This window comes from Cherax quadricarinatus, chromosome 38, assembly GCF_038502225.1.
Source record: "Cherax quadricarinatus isolate ZL_2023a chromosome 38, ASM3850222v1, whole genome shotgun sequence".
Lineage (NCBI taxonomy): Eukaryota > Metazoa > Arthropoda > Malacostraca > Decapoda > Parastacidae > Cherax > Cherax quadricarinatus.
The window spans coordinates 15,924,230-15,938,043 of record NC_091329.1 but is presented as its reverse complement, the minus strand read 5'-3'; the positions used below and the strand labels follow the sequence as shown (position 1 = coordinate 15,938,043).

Below are 13,814 nucleotides of genomic sequence, written 5' to 3'. Positions count from 1 at the left end.
AGATTATTTACCTGTGAAGTGTCAGTTTATACGATGACGCACGTGGTCTGATAGTGTGCCATTGCTATCCCCAGGGGATGAAGTACATTTCGAGACGCAACATCAGTGACAGGTAGCTGTGGGTAATGCCTCCACCACACATGGCATTAGGTGGTGCCAGCCCAGGCTAGGAGGTATAGCTCACATTCAACACTGCAATGACTCATGGCTGCCTCCATTACCCCCAACACAGCCAACTGCTTATATCCAGCAACTACCACCAGAATGCATCTTGGATTGGCAGGAAGATGCAAATTTTGTGCGCAATCCCCATTATTTTGACAGAACTCATTGGAGTCCCACCTATCTGTACCCTTGGGAAGAATGCCAGTGAACTTGAATTCTTTGAACTACGTATATTTAAATTAACCCATGATGCAAATTATAGTAAGGGAAATCAACACATACTTCCAGTATACAATGGCAAACATGTTGGTTTCACCACAATCAATGCTACATCAGGGAAAGGACACAACTGTGGCTGAGACATATCTCTGTGCCACAATAATGCTTATGCCACTTGTGTATAAGCACAATATTCAATCTTACTAGTCCACTGACTGCCTAATTTGTACCCCAGCCTTCAATGATCTCATCTCGGTTAATAGATTTGTCCTGCTATTATGTATGCTACACTTCTCAGACAAAACGAAGCCCATCAGGAATCAGGAGGAACATGTTATACAGGTTTACGGATGTCTTTATGTCTCTGAAACAGAAGTTCATTGTGTGTTCTGAAGGATGTTTTATATATTTTTTTTTCTTTGGGCTTCCCCACCTTCCTCTTCCTTTTTATGTCTGTTAACATACCTTTCTCTCCTGGTTCCTCTGTGTTACTGATTTCTGACAATCTTTGTGTGGAAATGGACATAGTAGCCAGAAGGCAGTCTCTTGATGGGCCCCTAAAACTTGGCCAGGTGTTACAAAATAACCTTCAGGTAGAGAAGTGATTAACAGAACCAAGCTCTGTGTATTTATTTGGCACCTCACAGTTGGCAGTCTTGGTAGGATCAGTGCAGTGGTGGCTTTTACCATGGTAACATCCACAACTGTAGCATTATAATTCTGTGAATGCTGCAGATGTGCAGAAAACTTTGGAATTTGACAGTTCTGTGGTGGGAAGTATGCACCTCTATTGTATGTTGTATGTTGCTGGACATAGCTAAATTATCACAGGTGAGCTAAATTATTATTAGGTGAGTACAATGTGACTATTGACAGGGGGTTCCACAAGGGTCTTGTTCTCTTTATGTAACAGTGCAAATGGTTGGCCATCAGCTAATAGCCATTAAAAGAAAGCTTGAGGCAAATTCCAAGCCTATTTTGTGAACCAGCTTTCATTGAATTACCAAGGATAATCTACTAATTAAAAGCTGTTGGCCATGCTCAAGCAAGTGCATTGTTGCTGCACTAGGTGAGCTAGTAGAAATCATCTTTTCAATGTATTTTTCAACTAGTGCTGAGGATCATGACCCACTTCGTTTTTAATAATGAGAATGAGGATATACATCTCAACAAGTATGTGATTACAATTTGGCAGGCTGGAAAAAGTGGACTGATACCTAATGTCCACCAACAGAATTGAGTCAGGGTTATTTTCAGTCTTGTGGTTAGCTCAGAGGCCACAGTTACTAGTCATCCATGGAGGATTCATCCCTACATAGAAGCATAATCACTCCCTGAGAGGTTAGAGCTCTGATCAATTAGTGGTCTTGGAAGAAGCCTTTCTAAACCACTCTGTCCTCCTCTTTGGCTTACTCTAGTGGAATATTTGAAGCAGCTGTACTCCATCAGCATACCACATTTTACTCAACCTCCAGGAAATAAAGCTGGAGGAGATTTTGTGGTTCTCAAGACTTCAATTTTAGGTTTATGCTTTGTGCTCTATTGACGCTGGTTATCAAGGGAACATGGATTCTTTTATTCAATTCATGCTGCTGTCTATTGCAATCTGGTAATTCTGCACTTCTCCTTAAAGGCTGTGGCCATCTGGATGCATCTTCAGGAGTACTCTCTTAGGGTCAATTCAGTGTCTGAGGTCACTTCAAACCACTTTTGAAACACTGCTTTGGTGTACAGTTTTTGAGATTTGAAATGACCTGCTGGTCCATGGGCTGGAGGAGAGGAGTGGAATTAGGGGCAAGAACTTCACTTTGATGAAACAAAACTCCTGCACCATTTGTTCTTCCATGTCAGGAGGATGAGCAGGAGCATTGTCCATCCAGGAGCATTGAGTTTCAATTTATTTTCCAGGAGGCACTTGAGTTTCAATTTATTTTCCAGGAGGCATTTTTTCACATTGGAGCCAAACACGTCATGGAACCAATCAAGGAAAATGTCCTCGTGCCCATGCCTTACTGTTTGCCTTCCACACCACACACAATTTACTCTTGACGGCACTGTTTTTCTTGAACGCTCCGGGATTTTCAGAGTGATACACCAGTAAAGGCTTCACTTTGAAATCCCCAATAGCATTATTACAAAACATGAGAGTTAGCCTGTCTTTCATAGGTTTGTGTCCTGGGAGTGCCTTTTCCTCCTGAATAATGTAGGTCCTCTTTGGCATTTTCTTCTAAAAGAGGCCTGTTTCGTCACAATTGAACACTTGTTGGGGTTTGAATTTTCAACCTCTATGTACCCTTGAAGTCCTGAACATATTTTTCAGCTGCTTTTTGTCAGAATTGGCAGCCTCACCATGCCTTATCACACTATGTATGCCACTACGATTCTTAAATCTCTCAAACCAGCCTTTGCTGGCCTTAATTTCACCAATATCAGCACTAGTTCCAGGCATTTTCTTTATGAGATCATCATGCAGCTGCCTTGCCTTTTCACATATTATTGACTGCATAACACTATCTCCTGATAATTTTTTCTCATTGATCCACACTATCAACAAAGTCTCCACATCTTCCAGTATTTGCAATCTCTGTTTTGTAGGCATATTTGCACTTTTCGCAACAACAACTTCCTTGATTTCCTTTTTCTTGGCCAGGATAGAAGCGATGGTTGTATGGGGTTTGATACACAACCTGGCCAGCTCAGTGACATGCACCCCACTTTCTTGAATTCTATAGTGTTTCTCACCCTCTTTTCCAAAGGGCTGACACTAGAAGCTTTTTGGGCCCATGGTGGCTTATTTAGCAGTTACAAGCACTAAAAAGAATGGAATAATACAAAATGTATCGTATGAACTCGTAGGGTTGTCCTCACTGGCTGGTAAACAGTGGCACACTGGCTATACATGGAGTGTCCGGGCTGCTCAGGCCACACGGACACGCTTCGACAAATGACTTATTCTGAGTTCAGTGACAATTACGAGCCAATATTTTGACGAAAACGTTACTTATTCCGATGACACGTAATCCAGGAGTCCACTGTAATGCAAATGGTGACACTATTCAAATCACTTGTGCTCTCTTACTGTTTGGTTGATGGCTCTGTTGAAGACAGAAGAGATATCAGAGCTGCAGCATATCAGAGATCATTTTCTGCCACATAGAGCCAATAAATCAGTTAACCTACTGGAAATGTCTCGAAGAACTGAACATGTACTCTCTGGAGTGAAGGAAAAAGATACATGATGACATAAACATGGGGGGATTTAGAGGGCCTAATCCCAAACTTGCTACCATAACAACATGCCAGTGTGAGACAGATGGGAGGAAATCCAGTGAAAAGGCAGGGGTGTCATGAGCACCAAAACATCTATGGGTCATGACTGTTCAACATGCTACCAGAAGATATCAGAAATACTGCTGGAACAAGTGTAGAAGTCTTCAGGAAGAAACTTCATCACTACCTTTACGAAGTGCCAGATCAACTACTCTGTGATGGATGTGTGTGGGTCAGCAGGCTGCTAACAGCAACATCTTAGTTAACCAGGCCAGCAACAGAAAAGTCTGACCCCAGGTCGGGCTATGGGAGTAAGAACACTGGTGATAGGTATGTGACTATTTCTTGGAAGTTGCCTGTACATGACGAGAGATAATATTTCACAGTCTAGCAAATTCAGGTCTCACTTGCCAGTTTTCTAGCAGAAAGGACCTTGAGTGGCACTAACAGATTTTATGCTCAGCCTGTTGCTCTAGGATAACTATTTCCTGATTACCTGGTTTCCCTCCAGGAAGCCTGGAGGGCATCCTTGATCCATTATATGGAGGGGTAAATTCCAGTACTTGCAAGGACAAATCTGGAATAAAATAAAAAATGTGGGAATATTACCAGAATCTGCTAGGAATCCACTGCCATGCCTGCCTCATCTGCAGGTTGTGAATGACCCCTCTTTCAGGTGACTGTTATTTTTACTGAGTGCTTTTCTTTTTCCAGCATCTGGAATTACATTTGTAGATTTCAGGGCCAAGGGAGTTGCATACTGTAACCTAATTTAAGGATAGGGAAATGGCAATGGCCCAACAGACATTGTCTTTCATGGCTCGAGGGGGAAAATGGAGTGTATTACGAGGTGTTATGACACCTTTCTCGTGGATTTGTGTAATTTTAGTTGGGACGAGTGGTGTTTACCTGGAGAGAGTTCCGGGGGTCAACGCCCCCGCGGCCCGGTCTGTGACCAGGCCTCCTGGTGGATCAGAGCCTGATCAACCAGGCTGTTGCTGCTGGCTGCACGCAAACCAACGTATGAGCCACAGCCCGGCTGATCAGGAACCGACTTTAGGTGCTTGTCCAGTGCCAGCTTGAAGACTGCCAGGGGTCTGTTGGTAATCCCCCTTATGTATGCTGGGAGGCAGTTGAACAGTCTCGGGCCCCTGACACTTATTGTATGGTCTCTTAACGTGCTAGTGTACGTTCCTTGACTGACTAATATGTGGTTTTGGCCATTCCCAAGCCAGTTTAGGAGGCTGCAAGCTACTAACCAATCTCTTTGACTAGATGCATCTGTAATTTCATAAAAAATGTTGAATGTTTTATGGTTTGGTATTTGGAGACAACTACCGCAAACTCCAGTCGATGACAGATGCCCTGGTAAAGCTGGCTGGCAATATCCACTAATATATGATGGCCAGCAGCCATCATATATTAGTGGTCTTCAGTATGGAGAAGCCTTGTGACACCACATGGAGATTTGACATTCATTGCTGTCTCCTGTCTTTGGTGTGACCGAGGGGCCTGTTTCCAATTTCCCCAGTCGTTTGAATAACAGGTTGTTAGGTAAGAGTTGATTCATGATACTCTTGAGTTTTTTCCAGAAGGATGGAATCTCACAGGCTAACGTTTTGATTACAGATTTCATTGTGGCACAAATAGTGTTATCCCCAACTGCATCAGGTCCTCTTTGTATGTAATGTAGATGATCTGGTGGCATACTTCTCAATATCGGCTCTAGAAATTGATCTGTTACTATCTCAGAAACTGCTGTGGGTGGTTAGGTTTTCCACTTGGACGATGGTAGCAGTTCATTTTACTTAGATCTAGTTGAGGTCATCTGCTCCCTATGGGATCTTTCTTGAAGTAGTTCTTCCCTGTAAGCATCAAGTCATGTTCCTGGAGATGGCCCAGACCCTGCAGGGAGGTTCTCGATCTGAAGGACAAAACAGAGGCATGGTAGGCATTGGATATCTTGAAGGTGTGTCTGCACTGCACCTTGGGTGCAGACTGGTAGATTATGCTTCATCTGTATGCATGCTTGTGTCACTCCAGGCTCAAGTAAGGCTGCCAGGTCTTCTCCTTGGCCTGCCCTTTCCTACTGCATTTGCTGGATCCCTTTCACTACCTGGGAAATCTGCTTTGCACTGGAGCATTGCAAACATCCTATGTTGAGAACCTCTAGTAAACTGCTAAATATCCACTATCAAGAGCCAGGGGTCACCTGCTTTGGGTTTGGAGCATGCATGGCAACCTTCTTCAGCGCTGCGAAGAAGGCTCCTTCTCCTGGTTAAACACAACTCTCCATGCTCTCATGTTCTGATATAGGGCCCCTCTCTTGGACTGGATGTTTCTGGTATCATGGAGGTTGGTTTCTCTCCCTGCCCTCCTTGAACCATAATAGAGGTGAATCTGTAGCCAGCAGTTGGGTACCTCTGAGTGCCTGGCACCTGCAGTGATAGTTTTCAATTTCCATGAGCATAGACAGCAACCATCAAGGGAGGTACCATTCTGTCAGATGCGCGAAACAATCTTATTAAATATTATTCACTGACAGAATGGATTGCTGATCTTTTTATGTCTCATGAACATGTGAGATGGCAGCTAAATCTTACAAACATATACTTACATTCGGTATACTGTACACACTTCGTTTTTCTGACTGTTACTTGATAAGTTTTAAATTTGTAATATTTGTTCGGGTGATGGTCATGATTTTGAGGATTAACGTATTTACTGATAGGTCAGAAAGCTACAATATTTTCAAGTGGGTTTTGCTATATTCATTAATATAACTCAAATGTCCAGCTACCAAGTGAACCTTCAGTGTTCACTTGGGAAGGAAGGGAAAAAAGGTTCCACGCCATTCTTACTCATCTTGTTCTGGTTGTTGGCCATAGAAAGTCCCACTTTTCTGTTCACTCACTCAGAGTGCTTTGCCTGGCCTGGTACAGCATGCTCCAATTTACTGTGTGTTTCAGAATAGCCACGAGTGGCTCACCTGTCTCCATGCCTAATACATGATTACAGAGTTCTGTTGGTGCCCTTGTTGTGTTGAGATCCAGTGTAATGAAAGGGTAGATGTGAAGGCTAGGCTTGCTGTATCGAGCATGTTCTACAACAGACCTCTGCCTCACAATAGTATGTCTACCCATGGGTATGTCTACCCATGGGTGAGAAACAAGTCGGTTCTCTGAACCATTCATCTACAGTCCTGTCAGACACTGCATCTTCTTGGGATCTTAATACTTGGGAATTCTTTGCTTGCCTAACCCTTGGGCATGACCTACTTCCACATTGGTCAGATGTGATACCACCTACGACTGCTGCACCTCTCCTCCCTTCGGTATAAAAGCTACTTCTCCGCAGATATGCTGTATTCTTTTCAAGGTTGATGGACTGACTACATCGACTCAAGGCTGAGGGACTGATGAAGCCACTGTGTGGCGAAACGTTTCCTCAATAAAGATACCCAAGGGTTGCACATGTGTCTAATTTACCAACGTGTCGGTTCTCTGAACTATTCATCTACAAGTTATGTAGGTTTTTTCCTGGACGTGTTTTGCTCTTTTTTTTCTCAAGAATTGTCAAAATGAGATGACACATGCACACACACATACGGGGCCAGGAGCTATGAATCGACCTCTGCAACCACAATTAGGTGAGTACACAGAGGGAAGGCACTGTAATGGACCAGAGAAGACCTGACGGATTAGGCAACAGTGAGTCATGGTATGTGATGAGGTGTCGGAGTGGGTACCTGTGACGAGCGGGGTTCCACATGGGTCAGCCCTAGGACCAGTACTGTTTCTGGACGGAAGGAATAGATTCAGAAGTATCCCTGTTTTCAGACGATGTGAAATTTATGAGAATTCAGTCGGAGTAGGATAAGGCAGGACTACGGAGGATCTGGACAGGGTGCAGGCCTGACCCAGCAATTGGCTTCTGGAGTTCAACTCCACCAAGTGCAAAGTCATGAAGATTGGGGAAGGGCAAAGAAGACCGAAGACAGAGTACAGTCTAGGGGGCCAAAGACTACAAACCTCACCCAAGGAAAATAATCTTGGAGTGTGTACAATACCGAGCACATCTCCTGAGGTGCAAATCAACAAAATAACTGCTGCAGCATATGGGCAACTAGCGAACGTAAGAATAGCATTCCGACATCTCTGTAAGGAGTCGTTCCAGACCCTGTACGCAATATACATCAGGCCCATATTGAAGTATGCAGCTCCAATTTGGAACCTTTACCTGGCCAAGCATGTCAGGAAACTAGAGAAAGTGCAAAGGTTTGCAGCGAGACTTTAGTGCCGGTGCTAAAGGGCATGTCCTACGAGTAGAGGTTAAGAGAACTCGACCTGACGATACTGAAGGACAGGAGGGACAGTGGGGACATGATAACGACATATAAAATACTGAGAGGAATCAACAAGGTGGACAGAGTCAGGATGTTCCAAAGATGGGATACAGCAACAAGGATTCATGGCAATATAAACACAAATGCAGTATAATGTGATCCTTTATTGACTACGTTTCGCCCACACAGTGGGCTTTTTCAAGTCACAAACAGAACTACCTGGGGTGGAAGGAACGCGAGTATTTATAGTCCGGCTGAGGTCAGGTGAAGAATGCTGCATCTGATGATGTACCGAGTTGGGTTGTAGAGTCTAAAAACTTGGGTAGCTTGGAAAGGAGACTGGACAAGTTTGTGAGCAGACCTTCTACAGTGTTCTTATGTGGGATAGAGATGAAGAAGTTTCTTGGCAAGTGGTTCAGCTATGTTATAGAAGCCACTATTCTGGTTGAAGTTGTCGGATATAGAAATAAGTGATGATTCCAGGATTCTTCGGTATTGAGTGTTGTCTTCTGTGGCGATAAGTCTTGAGTTTCTGTAGTTTATCAAGTGGTTGTGTGAATTACGGTGTTGTACGCAGGCATTCCTTGTGTCGTCAGACCTGCTTGCGTATTGGTGTTCACACAACCACTTGATAAACTACAGAAACTCAAGACTTATCGCCACAGGAAGTGGAATAGCCTGGAAAGTGATGTATTGGAGGCAGGATCCATAAAGCTCACGGAGCAGGGAGAGAGTGACCTAGTAGCGACCAGTGAAGAGGGGGCCAGCAGCTATAAGTCGACCCCTGCAACCACAATTAGGTGAGTACACACGCATGCGCGCACATGCACGCAAGTGTGCACCCCACACAACCTCCACAACCCCACACACACACACACACACACACACACACACACACACACACACACACACACACACACACACACACACACACACACACACACACACACACACACACACACACACCTGACGACACTGGACAGGAGAGATAGGGGGGACATGATAACGACATATAAAATACTGAGAGGAATTGACAAGGTGGACAGAGACAGAATGTTCCAGAGATGGGACACAACAGCAAGGGGGGACAGTTGGAAGTTGAAAACATAGATGAATCACAGGGATGTTACGAAGTATTTCTTCAGTCACAGAGTAGTCAGGAAATGGAATAGTTTGGGAAGCGATGTAGTGGAGGCAGGATCCATTCATAGCTTTAAGCAGAGGTATGATAAAGTTCATGGTTCAGGGAGAGTGACCCAGTGAAGAGGCGGGGCCAGGAACTATGAATCGACCCCTGCAACCACAACTAGGTGAGTACATACACACACACAGTCACCTGCTTGTGAGTGCTCTTGCCATGAGTGGCTTGCGTCGCTGAATCGGGCATATTTTAACTTCCCACTACTTTGGCCTCTTTTGTACAATTCATGGGTTTTATAATTACCCGAGTACCTGTAGGGACAGTGGGAATATGTTACATGACTTAATGTTAACAGTCTGATATAGTTTTTTGATTTACCTGGATATACCTGGAGAGGGTTTCGGAGGTCAACGCCCCCGCGGCCGAGTCTGTGACCAGGCCTCATGGTGGATCAGGGCTAATCAACCAGGCTGTTACCGTTGGCCGCACGCAACCCGACGTTCGAACCACAGCCCGGCTGGTCAGGTACTGACTAATGACAGTATATATTAGTTTGTTAGCATGTTTTTTTTTTCTTTAGAGGCGGTGACGGGGGGTTGTGGTAGTGTGTGTCCGTGTACAGGCGAGTGTAGAATCTTTTATTCATAGACCACTAATTGACCTTTTGGTCCTAGTGCTCTCTGTAAATTTTAAAACTAATGTTTTATTTTGCTTGTTGGTTTCGTTTACTATTGATAATCATGAAGAATATCTTACTGCGTATCCCATCTTGATTGAGGGAGAAGGTGCAGAGATGGAAGATAGTGAGGAATGATGGAAGAAGTTGTATTTTCCAATTGAGCAAAATTGGATACATAACGTAATGAGAATTGCCAGTCTGAGCCTAGAGATTTCAGTAAGGCGATGAGGGTATCGTCAAGTATTGCACTATGGCTGACGATGTCATAACAACACGATTGCAAACAAACCACAGACCTGGTGAGGTTTGAACCCATGCCAAGTGAATCCTAAAAGTCCAAACCAGTGAACAAACCTAAATGGTTATAACTATAATCATAATTTTTAGAGGGGTTAACCGGTAATCCAGTGGAAGGCATCGGTCAGATGACTGATGGTTTGATTGCACTATGGGTTCAATAGCTACGGGAACTTCAAGAATTTCGTTCCCGTAGATATAGCTGGAGTTACTGCTGCGTGGGACTTAGTATCTCTCATGAGGGATGGAGTAGGATGGTGGATAAATAGGGAGAAAGTAAGCGGAAGGAAAGTAGAGGGGGGGATACAGGCTGGGAATGAAGTGATAGTGGGGCGGGTTGTGGTGGTAGGAATCAGGGAGAAAATGAGTAAATAAGAGGGAAAGAAGGGAGGTTTCAAGATGGTGGCGGGGATGGGAGGGTCACATTGTGGCGGTGGAATCAACAGTAAATTTTTAAGAACAATACAACCTGCACATAGGAGAGTGAAACTTATGGCGACGTTTCTGTCTGATTTAGACCATTAACTAGTCACACAGAAGCGCGAAAAAAAAGGAGCCAGTTTATATACAAGAGTCAGAGAGGAGTGTTAGCGAAGCAATAGTAGTAGTGGAGGTAGACTTAAGAAAAAGAAAAAAAGAGCACTGCAGGAGAGGTGATGGCCCATGAGGGTAGGACTGAAGAAGTCACTAATGGCGCAACGTTTCCTCTAATAAACGTCTGAACTGTACGTTGTCTTTTTCCACATCTTGTCGGTATCACCATGCCATTTTTCCAGGGGAGAAAACTCGTAGGGCAGAACCCTTCTAGGCACGGAAAATAGGAAAGGAAAAGAGATAATGAGAGAGGGGGATAAAGATAAGATCAAGTCACGAATGTCTGAGGTTTGGAAATATTTCTAATACAGTGAATCAACTTCGGCATCCTTTTCTGTTTTCTTGTGCGTTTGTGTCTAAATTTAGAGTATAACCTGAGGATTCCTATTATTTATATTTCTTGATATGAAGCCAAGAATTCTATTAGCTTTATTACCAACACTTATGCACTGTTGTCTTGACTTAATTTTTTTAGATTAGGTACACCCGAGTGGCGCGGCTGCTCTATTGTGTATAAGACTGCAGTGTGGGAACAAAAGCTAGTTATGTTTACCCGCGGTGGTAATGCAGTTTTTTTTTTTACCAACATAATTAGATATACAGAAGCCTTATACCCAACACTTAATATCTCCAGCAGGTTCTATTGTTTTCTTACGTAGTATGTGACATTCCAGTATGACTGGAGCTTTCTAACATTTTTTTCCATGGATGTTACCAAAAAATAGTCTGCTAACACAGGTGCATATTTTGATTGCTACGTGGGCAGGGACAACAGAGTTATAAGGAAACTTGGTCATATTTTTTCCCCATGCCAGGTAATCGAGCTTTGTCCCTTGCGATTTTAACTCGAAATGCTCCCACCAGTGAGCATTTCCCCACCACTGGCGGTGATGCCAGTGGTGGGGAGGTGGAGAGAGACGGGAGGAAGGAGGTTTTCTTGGAAGTCGAGTAGGCTGGGGATTTTTCCCCTGGGCCGGCCCTCGGCCCTACAGGGAGATGGAGACAGGAAAATTAGTTCCATTATAGTTATTTATTTGAATCGGTATTTAAGTATTCAACTAGAAAAAAAAACGAAATATATTTTTACGTGGTCTTTAATTGTTTAGTTGAGTACATTTAGGTAGTCTAACTCGGTCTTAGTGACAGGATGTAGCCTTCATTACTAGTTAAGCTAAAATGACCTGGAGACTTTTTTTTTTTCATTTTAACTCCAGAGTATTAATGTTAACCCAAGAAAGCTAAACAGTGGGGCTAATTTCTGTTGAGGTCCTTTAGTTTTTTTTTTTTACTAGGAAGCGACTCACAATAGCTAACATACTCCGAATTATATAGTTATTGCTAGGTCAACAGGGGCAGCAGGTGTTGGATTTCCTCCTACGTCACGTCCCGCCACTGATTGAAGTGACTCGTTTTGTTTGAGCTGCGAGGTACCTTGACAGATTACCACTACGACTTGAAATTATTAAAAAGGTTTGATTCAGCACTGATGAGGGGAAAACGGGGCAACATACTTGTACAACATATGAGAATCTTTATTGAAGAAACATTTCGCCACACAGTGACATTTTCAGTCCAGTATAAAGCAGAAAGATGTAAGGAGAGGAGGAGTTTGAGGTAATCAGTCCCTCAGTCTGGAATCGATGTGTTCAGTCCATCTCTCTTATAGAAAGTACAACATATGACCGGAGAAGTGGCATTTATACTGTAGTCAGGTGAGTCGAAGCAGGAGGCGGCGGGATCACAGTGGAAACATCCACTAGTGTAAGTAGGCCTTTGTCCAATGTTTGGACAAATGTTGAAGAATTCCTCCTCCTCCTCCTGCTTCGACTCGCCTGATTACAGTATATTATAAGCCACTTCTCCGGCCCTATGCTGTACTTTCTACAAGAGTGATGGACTGAACACATCGATTCCAGACTGAGGGACTGATTACCTCAAACTACTCCTCTCCTTACACCTATCTGATGAAGCCACTGTGTGGCGAAACGTTTCTTCAGTAAAGATTCCTCTATGTTCCATTAGTGTCTCAATCTTCAACTTGTTGGTTTTCAAAACCATTTATCACAGCATACTTGTAGTTCAGTGGTAGGACGTTCGGCTCAACCCAGTGGACCCAGCTTCGATTCTCACACTGGCTGAGATCCCATGTATCAGAAACCTTCCCTATGAGGATAGACTAAGGGCCCTGAATCTGCACTCTCTAGAAAGACGTAGAATTAGGGGGGATATGATTGAGGTGTATAAATGGAAGACAGGAATAAATAAAGGGGATGTAAATAGTGTGCTGAAAATATCTAGCCTAGACAGGACTCGCAGCAATGGTTTTAAGTTGGAAAAATTCAGATTCAGGAAGGATATAGGAAAGTACTGGTTTGGTAATAGAGTTGTGGATGAGTGGAACAAACTCCCGAGTACAGTTATAGAGGCCAGAACGTTGTGTAGCTTTAAAAATAGGTTGGATAAATACATGAGTGGATGTGGGTGGGTGTGAGTTGGACCTAATAGCTTGTGCTACCAGGTCGGTTGCCGTGTTCCTCCCTTAAGTCAATGTGACCTGACCTGACTAGGTTGGGTGCATTGGCTTAAGCCGGTAGGAGACTTGGACCTGCCTCGCATGGACCAGTAGGCCTTCTGCAGTGTTCCTTCGTTCTTATGTTCTTATGTTTGTCTCCTTACACATGCTGCCCATGTACATTAATCAGTAAATAAGTATTTGGGTGTTAGTCAGCTGTTGTTGGCAGCATCTTGGGGAAGGGAGGAAGGGAATGGTAATATAATTTAAACTGGGCTGGGTTTAAAATGAGCCAACGTAAGATAACCGCTCTTAACTTGTAAATTAAACTGCGTAAAAAATCCTTCCCTGGGGCTCATAGTGATGATGGGCTGCATCATGGCTCTCGGCAGTTCCGTCTGGGGAAGGGAGGGGTGGTTGGTACAGAGAAATGTGAGAAGGCCAGAGAGGGAGAACAACGGGAGTAAGAATGTGAGGGGGAAGTTAAAAGCCTGTACAGGTTATACAACGCTTGGGGAATGGGAAGCATTTTGGTTCGATCCAGTGAAGATGAGGGGACAAGTCCTATCACAGTTTCTTGGATCAAGAGCCC

At 43.8% G+C, this 13,814-nt stretch overlaps 1 protein-coding gene and 1 long non-coding RNA gene across 9 annotated transcripts in view; one reads left to right on the top strand and one right to left on the bottom strand.

The window, feature by feature from the left end:
- Window positions 1-10,394, bottom strand: part of LOC128693026 (uncharacterized) — a 46,609-nt gene extending 36,215 nt beyond the window's left edge. Inside the window, exon 1 of the long non-coding RNA XR_011392895.1 lies at window positions 9,519-10,394. This is a non-coding gene — a long non-coding RNA (uncharacterized lncRNA). The remainder of the gene's footprint in view (window positions 1-9,518) is intronic.
- The window catches only part of LOC128693025 (solute carrier family 41 member 1), a 155,879-nt gene that overhangs the window by 33,913 nt on the left and 108,152 nt on the right, over window positions 1-13,814 (top strand). The gene's annotated exons all lie outside the window — the stretch shown is intronic.